Source organism: Mauremys reevesii, linkage group 2 (genome assembly GCF_016161935.1).
Source record: "Mauremys reevesii isolate NIE-2019 linkage group 2, ASM1616193v1, whole genome shotgun sequence".
NCBI lineage: Eukaryota > Metazoa > Chordata > Testudines > Geoemydidae > Mauremys > Mauremys reevesii.
Window position 1 is genome coordinate 58,603,120 of NC_052624.1, and position 12,393 is coordinate 58,615,512.

A 12,393-nucleotide genomic window follows, 5' to 3' on the forward strand; every position below is an offset into this window, starting at 1 on the left:
TGCGCTTACTCCTACCAAAGGTTCAAAACATTTCTAACTTACAGGGTCAAATCCATGTGCTTCAGAATATATATTAAATTAAAAAGTATGCTTTTCATACAGCCTATAAAGTGTCTATGTACTAATTATAATGTAATGTGCTATATAACTAAGGTAGTAAAACAATCCCAGCATATTATTACAATAAAAACATTAATGCTTTTATTGCTTTTATTTAGTCTAAAATATGTTGTTGTTGTTGTTGTTCTTGTAATAAATGTAATAATAAAAATGCCTTTCATGTTCATACTCATCATGCATTATTGTTATAGCCACTTAAAACTTATAAGGCTAATTCTAATCCTCCTAAAATAAAAACAAAAAAAACAAAGCTTAATGCAATTAAAAACTTAAAAATGTTAGTTATGCAAAAAAAAGCACAAAAGGGGAATGTAAAAGCAAAAAAAAAAAGTTTAAGTTGCCATTTAAGTATCAAAAACAAAGCAACTGTTAAGCTAAGCTCACATCAAAAGCAAATAAAAACAGCAAAATAGTCAATGTGACCCAGCCTTAAAATACCAATATTTAAAAACAAAAATGAAAATTTGAAAAATAAGCAAAACATAACATAAACAAACTACAAATGTTTTTAATTAATACATGCCACTAAAATATATAAATGCTTGTGTAATATTGCTTGTACTTTAAAAAAAACTAAAACAAAAATGCTCTGTCAGCTATGTTCTTCCCTTACAATTGCATGTCCTAAATAAAGCTGTCTTTAATTTGATTGCTTCCAACCTAAAAATAAAGTTTGTTTCTTCAACAACAGTTAAATACTGAAGCTTTATTTATAAGCTTATGTCCTTCTAGTTACCATCGCATTTATTTCAGTCCACTACTATCCGTTCTGTTCAAATTTTAAATAACTGTGGGCATCTTTTACTTATAAAGGAGGTTTTAAAAAATAATGCAATTTGCTTTGACTTCCCCTGGTCTTCTACCAAGTGGGGACCTTATATCTCACCAGGTTACTGAAGGAAATATTTGCCAACTCTTCCCTTTCTCCTCCTCTCATTTTCCCTTTGCTTCCCTGGTTTTTACTTTTTAAAGTTGCTTATTAACATTACAGGTGGTCAAAAATTTTCAGAGAACATTTTGCCCTCATAAAATGCCATTTCATCAAAAGTTAAACTTTCTGTGGGACAGTGTCAACCATGACAACATTTTATTTTGGAGGGGAAAAGCATTTTGATAAGGCTGAACAATGTATATTTACAATGCTTAGCACAATGTGGCTCCAGTCTTGGTTGGGGCTTCTACAAAAAGAGCAGAACCTCTGTTTTACAAACTAATTGAGGACTGAGGAGTTCATAACACTGAAAAGTTCATAAAATTGAATATCTCGAAATGACAATAGGTACAGTGTGAGTTGCACATGGTGCACTGAATCACTTTCTTCTTGTCCTTCAGATAGGGTGACCAGATGTCCCGATTTTATAGGGACAGTCCCAATTTTTGGGTCTTTTTCTTATATAGGCTCCTATTGCCCCCCCCCACCCACCCACCCACCCAATCCTGATTTTTCACATTTGCTGTCTGGTCACCCTACCTTCAAACCATAGCAAAACATTTTCCAACACACTGAAGGCCTCAAAATGTGAAGGGATGTCAACTTGATCTTCATCAGATCACACTCATGCTGTGATTTTCTACTTCCTCCCCGCAATTGGGGGGGGGGGGGGAGGATGATTCCTGTAACTGGTTGTTCGTCACATTGGTGGACATAAAATCAAGGTTCTACTGTACTAGTAAAATGGCCTGATTTATATAAGGGAATTATATCATTTTACCCTGAACCTTGGGGGGTGGGGGGATGAAAAGAAGAATCACACAGGGCTCAGGCCTGAACTCCTTAATCAGGCAAAACTACCACTGCTTTCCCTGACTTTCCAAAACCCTTGGGCACTAAGAGTCCAGCATGATGAGGATGATATCAGCATCCAGATAGGAAGATAATTATGGGATTTTGTTTTTGCACAGTGGAAAGGGGTGGGAAGCCACAGGGTCCTGTAAAATCTGCATAAGTTTTCCCAGAGTAACTGAGAGACCTCCCTACAAGTGTGGTGACGAATCAGAGCTTCCGGGTGTTTTTCTGAATCGACCCTCTGAACTTTTTAGGAGACATTTAAACACATTTAAGCAGGAAAGAACCACAATGGGAGGCTTTAGTCCTTTTACCCATTTCTGGTCCCCACAGCAGCACGTCTTCACCAGAAATGGTTTTCTTGCTTTGGGCGGGGGTACCTGTGGGGAAGGAGTCACTGCCAGGAGATGTGGAAAGGGGGCCCCAGAGCGTTACCTTGAAACGTGATCCCCCGGGATGTGGCGGAAGGGAAACAAGGTAGCTGAAAAGTGGGCGGCCGGCAGCAGCCTGCTGTTTATAAGGGGCAGGGGGAAGCGGGCACGGAGGTTTAGGCAGAGCAGCGTCTGGGACACACCACAGCGGGGAGTCTGCCTGGGGCAGGGAGCGGAGGCAGGTGCGGGCGCTCCGCAGTCACAGCCGGGCTGGGAGCAGCGCAGGGAGCAGCGGGCAGGTGAGGCTCAGAACCGCTGGGACGGGGCCAGTCTCCTGCTGAGGAATCTCTCCCAGCCCCGAGCCCGGCTCCCCCCACCTGCCCCCACAGCCACCCCCCGCCCCGGGCAGGAGGCCGCCGGGGCTCGGCCCAGGGCTGAGCGATGGGGACGCTCCAGCCCCCCTGGCGCCAGCGGCGTGTCCGAGCGACCCCCTCGCCCAGCCCCTCCCCGCTCCCCTCCCGCGGGGGCTCAGCGGCGCACGCGGGCAGCGGGGCCCCTTCCGCGGCAGCAGCGGGGCCGCGTCTCTGGGGGCTGCTCGCTCCGTGGCCAGTGGCAGCTCGGCGTGACCCGCGCCGAGGGAGCCCTGCCTGCCGCCGGGACTGACAGCAAAGGGCTCGCGGGCACTGCGGGGGGCGGAGGGGACAGTAAGCGGGTCCGAGCCTGGCGGCACCAGGCAGGTGTAGTGTGTTAAAGTGCTCTGGGCAGGACAGGGCCGCCCCGAGGATTCCGGGGGCCCGGGGTCTTCGGCGGCGGGGGGCCCTTCCCTTCCGGGACCCGCTGCCGAAGTGCCCCGAAAACCCGCGACGGGGCCCCCAGCCCCCGAATTACCGCCGAAGCGGCACCCGCCGCCGAAGTGCAGCCTGGTCTTTGGCGGTAATTCGGCGGGGGGGGCCGCCGCTGGTCTTCGGGGCACTTCGGCGGTGGGTCCCGGAAGGGAAGGGCCCCCCGCCGCCGAAGACCGGGCTGCACTTCGGCGGCGGGTCCTGCTCCGTCTTCAGTGGTAATTCGCCAGCGGGGGGTCCTTCCGCCCCGGAGAGGAAGGACCCCCCCGCCGGCGAAGACCGGGAGCGAAGAAGCTCCTGCGCCCGGCCCCGCAAGACTTTTCCGGGGCCCCTGGAGTGAGTGAGGGACCCCCCTCCAGGGGCCCCGAAAAACTCTCGTGGGGGCCCCTGTGGGGCTCAGGGCCTGGGGCAAATTGCCCCTCTTGCCCCCCCCCCCCCCCGGCGGCCCTGGGGCAGGAATGTGCTACTGGCAGCAGTTACCGGTACCTAATGTGAGAAAATGCTGTTGGAGTAAACGGCTCCCAGCTGTAGCAAATGCCTACAGGTAGCAGTTTCTTGCACTAAGGTCCATGTGAAATTGCTACTGTAGAAATATGCTACCTGTAGCAATCATTTATAGTGTAGATTGTAAGAAACAGCTTTTGTAAAAAGATGCTGCTTCTCTCATTGGTCATGTTTTCTAGACCTTTTTTTTTTTCTCTTCTCTGGACTCTCTCCAATTTTTACTCCAGTAGAGTGGATAGCCCAGAGTAGGGTGACCAGATAACAAGTGTGAAAAATAGGGACAGAGGATGGGGGGTAATAGGAGCCTATATAAGAAAAAGACCCCCAAATCGGGACTGCCCCTATAAAATCTGGACATCTGGTCACCCTAGCCCAGAGTGATATTCTGTTTTTTTGCATACATCCCTTTCCTATTCAGCTTGTGGTCCACTGTGACCCCCGCAGATCCCTTTCAGCAGTACTCCTTCCTAGGAAGTAATTTTCCATTTTGTATGCATGCAGATTGTTATCATTCATAAATTTTATAATTGTATTCTCTATGCCATTATTTCAATCATTGATTCAGATTTTGAATAGAAACGTATCCAGAACTGATCTCTATAGAACCCCACTCATTATGCCCTTTCAGCCTGACTCAGCCCTTTCAGCCTATGAATCACTGATAACTACTGTTGGAACTGTTTTCCAACTAGTTTTGCACCCATCTTATTTTAGCTCCATCTAGGTTGCATTTCCATAGTTTGTTTATGAGAAGGTCATGGGAGACCTGTAACACTGCAATCTGATGAAGCTAATTCCTAGAGATAGCAGTTTTTCATACCGTAGGTTTGTGAGACTGCTATCTGTAGAAGTTAGCTACATCAGATGGCCTTTGTATAGCACTATCCTTCAGAGGTTCCTATTGCACACAGTTCCTGGGATAATCTTTGTGTTTGTGCATTCCTTCAATAAGCCTCTAACATTGTCTGACCTCATCCAACAGAGCATAAGAACATAAGAATGGTCGTACTGGGTCAAACCAAAGGTCCGTCCAGCCCAGTATCCTGTCTACTGACAATGGCCAATACCAGGTGCCCCAGAGGGAGTGGACCTAACAGGTAATGATCAAGTGATAGCTCTCCTGCCATCCATCACCACCCTCTGACAAACAAAGGCTAGGAACACCATTCCTTACACATCCTGGCTAATAGCCATTAATAGATTTAACCTCCATGAATTTATCCAGTTCTCTTTTAAACCCTGTTATAGTCCTAGCCTTCATAACCTCCTCAGGCAAGGAGTTCCACAAGTTGACTGTGCGCTGTGTGATGGAAGAAGGACGTCCTTTTATTTGTTTTAAACCTGCTGCCCGTTAATTTCATTTGGCAGCCCCTAGTTCTTATATTATGGGAACAAGTAGATAACTTTTCCTTATTCACTTTCTCCACATCACTCATGATTTTATATACCTCTGTAATATCCCCCCTTAGTCTCCTCTTTTCCAAGCTGAAAAGTCCTAGCCTCTTTAATCTCTCCTCATATGAGACTGGTTCCAAACCCCTAATCATTTTAGTTGCCCTTCTCTGAACCTTTTCTAATGCCAGTATATCTTTTTTGATATGAGGAGACCACATCTCTAAGCAGTATTCAAGATGTGGCCGTACCATGGATTTATATAAGGGCAATAAGATATTCTCCGTCTTATTCTCTATCCCCTTTTTAATGATTCCTAACATTCTGTTTGCTTGTTTGACTGCCACTGAACACTGTGTGGATGTCTTCAGAGAACTATCCACGATGACTCCAAGATTTTTTTCCTGATTAGTTGTAGCTAAATTAGCCCCCATCATATTGTATGTATAGTTGGGGTTATTTTCCCCAATGTGCATTACTTCACATTTATCCACATTAAATTTCATTTGCCATTTTGTTGCCCAATCACTTAGTTTTGTGAAATCTTTTTGAAGTTCTTCACAGTCTGCTTTGGTGTTAACTATCTTGAGCAGTTTAGTATCATCTGCAAACTTTGCCACCTCACTTTTTACCCCTTTTCTCCAGATCATTTATGAATAAGTTGAATAGGATTGGTTCGAGGACTGACCCTTGGGGAACATCACTCGTTACCCCTCTCCATTCTGAACATTTACCATTTATTCCTACCCTTTGTTCCCTGTCTTTTAACCAGTTCTCAATCCATGAAAGGATCTTCCCTCTTATCCCATGACAACTTAATTTACGTAAGAGCCTTTGGTGAGGGACCTTGTCAAAGGCTTTCTGGAAATCTAAGTACACTATGTCCACTGGATCCCCCTTGTCCACATGTTTGTTGACCACTTGAAAGAACTCTTAACAGAATAATAAGACACGATTTCCCTTTACAGAAACCATGTTGAATTTTACCCAACAACTTATGTTCTATGTGTCTGACAATTTTATTCTTTGTGATTGTTTCAACTAATTTGCCCGGTACTGATGTTACACTTACCGGTCTGTAATTGCCAGGATCACCTCTCGAGCCCTTTTTAAATATTGGTGTTACATTAGCTATCTTCCAGTCATTGGGTACAGAAGCTGATTTAAAGGACAGGTTACAAGCCAGAGTTAGTAGTTCTGCAATTTCACATTTGAGTTCTTTCAGAACTCTTGGGTGAATGCCATCTGGTCCTGGTGACTTGTTACTGTTAAGTTTATCAATTAATTCTAAAACCTTCTTAGTGACATCTCCGTCTGTGAGCATTCCTCAGATTTGTCACCTACAAAAGCCGGCTCAGGTTTGGGAATCTCCCTAACATCCTCAGCCGTGAAGACTGAAACAAAGAATATGTTTAGTTTCTCCGCATTGACTTTATCATCTTTACGTGCTCCTTTTGTGTCTCGATCATCCAGGGGCCCCACTGGTTGTTTAGCAGGCTTCCTGCTTTTGAGTTTTTGGCTAGCTGTTCTTCAAACTCCTCTTTGGCTTTTCCTATTACATTTTTACACTTAATTTGGCAATGTTTATGCTCCTTTCTATTTACCTCACTAGGATTGGACTTCCACTTTTTAAAAGATGCCTTTTTATCTCTCACTTCTTCTTTTACATGGTTGTTAAGCCATAGTGGCTCTTTTTTAGTTCTTTTACCGTGTTTTTTAATTTGGGGTGTACATTTCAGTTGGGCCTCTATTATGGTGTCTTTGAAAAGTGTCCATGCAGCTTGCAGGGATTTCACGCTAGTCACTGTCCCTTTTAATTTCTGTTTAACTAACCCCCTCATTTTTGCATAGTTCCCCTTTCTGAAATTAAATGCCACAGTGTTGGGCTGCTGAGGTGTTCTTCCCACCACAGAAATGTTAAAAGTTATTATATTATGGTCACTATTTCCAAATGGTCCTGTTATAGTTGCGTCTTGGACCAGATCCTGCGCTCCACTCAGGACTAAATCGAGAATTGCTTCTCCCCTTGTGGGTTCCTGTACCACCTGCTCCAAGAAGCTGTCATTTAAAGTATCAAGAAATGTTGTTTCTGCATTTTGTCCTGAGATGACATGTTCCCAGTCAATATGGGAATAATTGAAATCCCCCACTATTACTGAGTTCTTAATTTTGATCGCCTCTCTAATCTCCCTTAGCATTTCATCATCACTATCACTGTCCTGGTCAGGTGGTCGATAATAGATCCCTAATGTTATATTCTTATTACAGCATGAAATTACTATTCATAGAGATTCTATGGAACATGCGGATTCACTTACGATTTTTACTTCATTTGAAATACAGACGCACATTTGAAATACAGAGACATGGTAAATATTTCTAGCCTCAGATACAAATGTTACATGCATACAGGTTGGATAAACACAGTCAATAGGTCTACAATTTTGCAATGATACCCCACATTAGACATCTTGCATAAAGTATATATTAGCTATGTCATATCCATATCATAAGCATATTTTCATAAAGAATATAGAGTATAATGTCATACCCCACGTGTATGTTTACTGATCTGCAAACAGTAAACGAGCAGGCATATTTGGGTGCAAATGCTCATGACAATAGTGCAGAGCCATGAAAGTTCCATGATTCTGTGTGAGATGGCAGACAGTGAGGAGGGCCAGGCAGGTTAGCGGGTTTAGAAAAAAAGGTGTAAACATTATGTATACATTTATATATGGGATACATATACAATTAGTGGGTGGTCAACAATGCATTATAAGAAGTTGGATCTCATGGCCACAACCACGCTGTCTAACCTCTTTGGTACCCAACATACACTGACAAAAAAAGCTTCCCAAAATACAGTAGGATATCTATTCATGGTGCACCTCACTCTGACTCTATACAAGTGCTTCTGGTAAGTACCCTGACTGCTGAGACAAGGAGTCCAGGAGGCATGTACACAAGTGGCATAGTAACCGTAGTGACTCTACACTGACATAAGTTGAGTTAACCCACACCTAAAGTGTACATATGGCCCTAGGTATATGCAATGCTTGGGAGAGGAAACAGGAACTGTATGAGGGTAGTCTAAGGCCAAGTCTACACTACCCGCCGCGTTGCGGGTAGTAATCAATCTATCGGGGATTGATTTATCGTGTCTCATCTAGACACGATAAATCAATCCCCGAATAGATGCCCGTACTCCACCTAGGCAGGAGGAGTAAGCAGAGTCGACGGGGAAGCCGCGGCAGTTGACTTGCCGCCGTGAGGACGGCCAGCTAAGTTGAACTAAAGATACTACGACTTCGGCTACACAAATAGCGTAGCTGAAGTTGTGTATCTTAGATGTATGCCCCCCACAGTGTAGACCAGCCCTAAGATTCATTCAGGTGTTTAGGCTCAAGGCACTGGAACTGGCCTTACTGCACCCTACAGGCTCATGAACAAAAACGCACATAAAAAAATCATTTATTTATTAAAATTTCTTGACTCAAGGGTGTATAACTCATGCTGGGAGTGGACAATGGAATGATTCACTGAGTCATTGCCTGGTCTGATCATTCCCAAATTTGCACCTGGCACTGGCCACTGTTACAAGACAGGATACTAGATTAGGCGGACTATTGGTCTGACCCACGATGGCAGTAATTACAGGGAGAAAGACGTCATAGGAGATAATATACTGCCTTTACTGAATATTTGAGAATCAAGTTGTACACAATGGCATGCGGAAAAACACTAAGGGCTAGACTGATAGGCAAAAAAACAGTTGCAAAAATGCAATCCCCATTGGTGGATTGACTCAAAACAAAGTTTTGACATTAGGCCAGAAATTCAGTCAGCTCTAAAATGAGAAGAAAAAAATAAATTAAAAAATTCAGGGAATTCCAGCAACAGATAAGACAACTGCTAGGAGATGCTATGCAATCAGATACTACACTGGCAAGTTAAAACGCTCTAACTTGATGGCTCAGGGGTGTGAAAAATCACCCCCCTCCAAGCACAGCAAGTTTGAGCGCTTTAAAGCACTAGTGTGGACACTGCCCGGAGCTAATCCCCTCATCAAGGTGGATTACCAGGACCACTGGCACCCATGGCAGCGCTTTGAACTTTGCAGTGTAGACAGTAGGTTAGATCAGTCAAAGAGGAGTTGCATTGACTAGGTACTGGGATGCCTGTGCCTTTAAGAACTCAGCCCCGGGAAGCCGATGCTGAGAGGTGCTGTCTGTGAGAGGGGAAATAAAAAAAGCCCCTTTGCCCCACACCATTTTTGCAAACATGGGTGTCTCAATGCCATTGGGGTAACTGTTACACCCTGTGCCCCCGCCTGTGCCGGATTTTGCCCTCTGACACCTTCTGCCAGTGCCTCACTCCAAGCTTAACTCCTGTTTCTCCCTCCTAGCCCTGATTTTGCCCTGTAGCCCTTCTCCTAATCCTGCCACCAGCTGCTTGACCCACCCGACCAGTCAATTTCCACCCTCTTCTCAGACCCTGGCCACCCCCCACTCCGATTCACCCCCTTTGCCAGTTTTTAACCCCTGTGAAAAGCAGACCGCAGAATCTTATAGCTAATAAGGGCAGGGTGAAGGGCAGTGGTTTCAGCAGATGTACTGAGTATGCTAAGTGCACTGTAAGTAGCACCTTGCTGCAGAGATCAATTTAATACACTACATCTGCCGCCGCTACCGCAGTGGAGCCCTGGGCCCTTTAAATGTCCTCCTGAGCCCTGGGGTAGTGGCAGCAGCCGGGATCCCCCACGGTCCATCAGTGATTTAAAGGGCCCGGGGCTCCACTGCGCCCTCGAGCCTCTGGCCCTTTAAATCATCGCCAGATCCCTGGGCTGCTGCCATTACCCCAGGTGCTCTGGCAGTGGGACTTGGTTGGTGATTTAAAGGGCCCGGGGCAGTAGTGGTAGGTGGCCAGGAGCCCTGGCCCTTTAAATCACCCCCGGAGCCCTGGAGGCCTTGGAAAGCAGGAGGAAGGCCAAGGCCGGTGCAAATAAGTTTCACGCCTGAGGCGAAACTTCCACCTTGCGCCACCCCCCCAGCTAACCCCACCCCCCCACGGCAGCTAACCCAGTCCCCCACCCGGGGAGCCCGCAGCAGCTAACCCACCCCTGGAGACTCCCCTACCCCTGCCACGACAGCTAACCCCGCCCGGGGAGACTCCCCTGCCCTCGGCACGGCAGCTAACTCTGCCCGGGGAGCCCCCCTCTGCTGCAGCAGCTAATCCTGCCTGGGAGCCCACCCCAGCTCACCTCAGCTCCGCCTCCTCCACTGAGCACACCGGCTCTGCTCTAATTCTCCTCCCCTCCCAGGCTTGCACCACCGATTGGAGGAGAGTTAGAGCGGGGGCTGTGTGCTCAACGGAGGAGGCAGAGTGGAGGTGATCTGGGGTGGGGAGCCGTTCCCCTGTGTACTCCTCCCCAGTTACTGTGGGTGGCCTTCCCTGCCCCGTCCCCCGCCCCAGCTCACCTCCACTCCACCTCCTCGCCTGAGCGGGCTTTTAGGCGACCCCAACCTCTAGGCGCCCTAGGCAGCCGCCTAGTTTGCCTAAATGGTTGCACCGGCCCTGAGGAAGGCTATGAATAGCTCGGCTTTCCCGCCATGTGGGAGAGACCAGTTGGGAAGCAGAGGGAGGAGCAGGTCTGCCTGCAGTCTGCCAGCACAGCACTTCCAGGCCCAGCAACTGGCCTAACTTGTAACCCCAGCCTGCAGAAAAGTCCCAGGCACAGACAATCCTCCTGTCACCGCCTGCCAGCAACCGGAGGAGACAGCCTGTCTCTCCTGACATTTGCTGCTTCCAGCCTGTCTGTCCTGCAGCCAGCCCACACCAGATTCAGGATTTTAGAACCCATGGGTTCCAAGCTTTAAAGGCTGTCAGCACTGTTTCAGAAGGGAATGGACGGTTTGTCCATTTCCAGTGATTGCTAGGCAGGACCTGCTTGCCCGAATCAGTCTCCTGACCACTCAGCCAGAAATGGAACCTGAGGGGGTATCCGGTATTAGGACCTGGCTATACTTGCAGATGTAGAGCGCTTTGAATTAAACCAGCCTTCGGAGAGCACAGTAGGGAAAGTGCTGCAGTCTGTCCACACTGACATCTTCAAGCGCACTGGCATGGCCACATTTGCGGTACTTGCAGCAGCATTGGGAGCAGTGCATTATGGGCAGCTATCCCAGCATGCAAGTGACTGCAATGTGCTTTCCAAATGGAGGTGGCGTGGAGTGTGACAGGGAGTGTGTTGTATGTATGTGGGGGGAGAGAGAGTTGGTCTTTGGGGCATGCTGTCTTGTAAGTTCAGACAGCAGCAGACCTCTTTTCCCCCTCTTCCCCCTCCCCAAGCAGCATTCCACAGTAATGGTTGCTTTGTCTCGGAGCAGATAAGCATGCTGGCTGTCAGAAACAGAGCTTTGAAAGGGCATATCCGCATTTCTGCTGTGATTCCAAAACAATGACAAGAGTGGCCACTTGACTTAAGGGGATTATGGGATGTTTCCTGAGGCTGATCAGAGCATGGTAATGCAACACCCCGTTCACACTGGCGCTGCAGTGCTCCAGCGGGGGCACATCAAACCTTATTCCACTCACCAAGGTGAAGTACAAGGAGTGCTCTAGCTGCGGAGTCAGAGCGCTCTACGTGCCTTGCCAGTGTGGACAGGTAGTGAGCTAGGGCGCCCGTGGCAGTTTTAATGCGCTCCAACTTGCAAGTGTAGCCAAGACTTAGAGTTATATGGGCAGTTGGGTTGTAATTTTGCACCCTAAAGGCACATTGCATCTGCGGAAGGATTTTCATCTATCTGATTGTCTATTTCTCTTGGGTCAAGTCCTTAAATAAAGTTTATAGTTATTGTTTTTAATGTGTTTGCTTGTGTGAGTTTGAATTATTTGTGAGTTCAAGTGCTGTAGCCTCAGCCTGAGTGTGGTTATCCCTTGTCTCACTGGAAGCACCACCAAGTAGCTTGATCCTTTAGCATGCCAGGAGGGGGAGGCAGACACCTACCAGCAGCACTGGGAACTGAGCCCAGGGTGACCGAAATTTTGGAACTGTCCAAAAACTGTGAGGTAACCCTCTCCTGTTTGCACTGCATTCAGGTACTAAGCCAGCACTGAAAGAGGGGTTACATCTCTACTTTGTTAAATAAACTTTTGCTCATTTTCACTGTAAACGTATCTGTGTCGTGTGTTAAGCAAAGAGGTGATCGGAGCTGGAACTGGTAAGCTGGGGTGTAGTGTTCCTTTCCAAACAGCAAATCTGTTAATACTGTGAGTTTGCAGTGGAACAGGGGCTTCACACTCCAGGGAGATGCTCGGGGAACTCAGGGGTTAGAATGTGCCTATTGCTAACCTGTAAAGAGACAGCAGGGCCTAC

General features: G+C 47.1%; 1 protein-coding gene across 1 annotated transcript in view; it reads left to right on the forward strand.

Moving 5' to 3' along the window:
- Positions 1-2,466: 2,466 nt before the first annotated feature.
- Positions 2,467-12,393, forward strand: part of LOC120398546 (ATP-dependent translocase ABCB1-like) — an 81,962-nt gene continuing 72,035 nt past the window's right edge. Inside the window, exon 1 of the mRNA XM_039526058.1 lies at positions 2,467-2,576. The gene's annotated coding sequence lies outside the window, so the exon portion shown is untranslated. The remainder of the gene's footprint in view (positions 2,577-12,393) is intronic.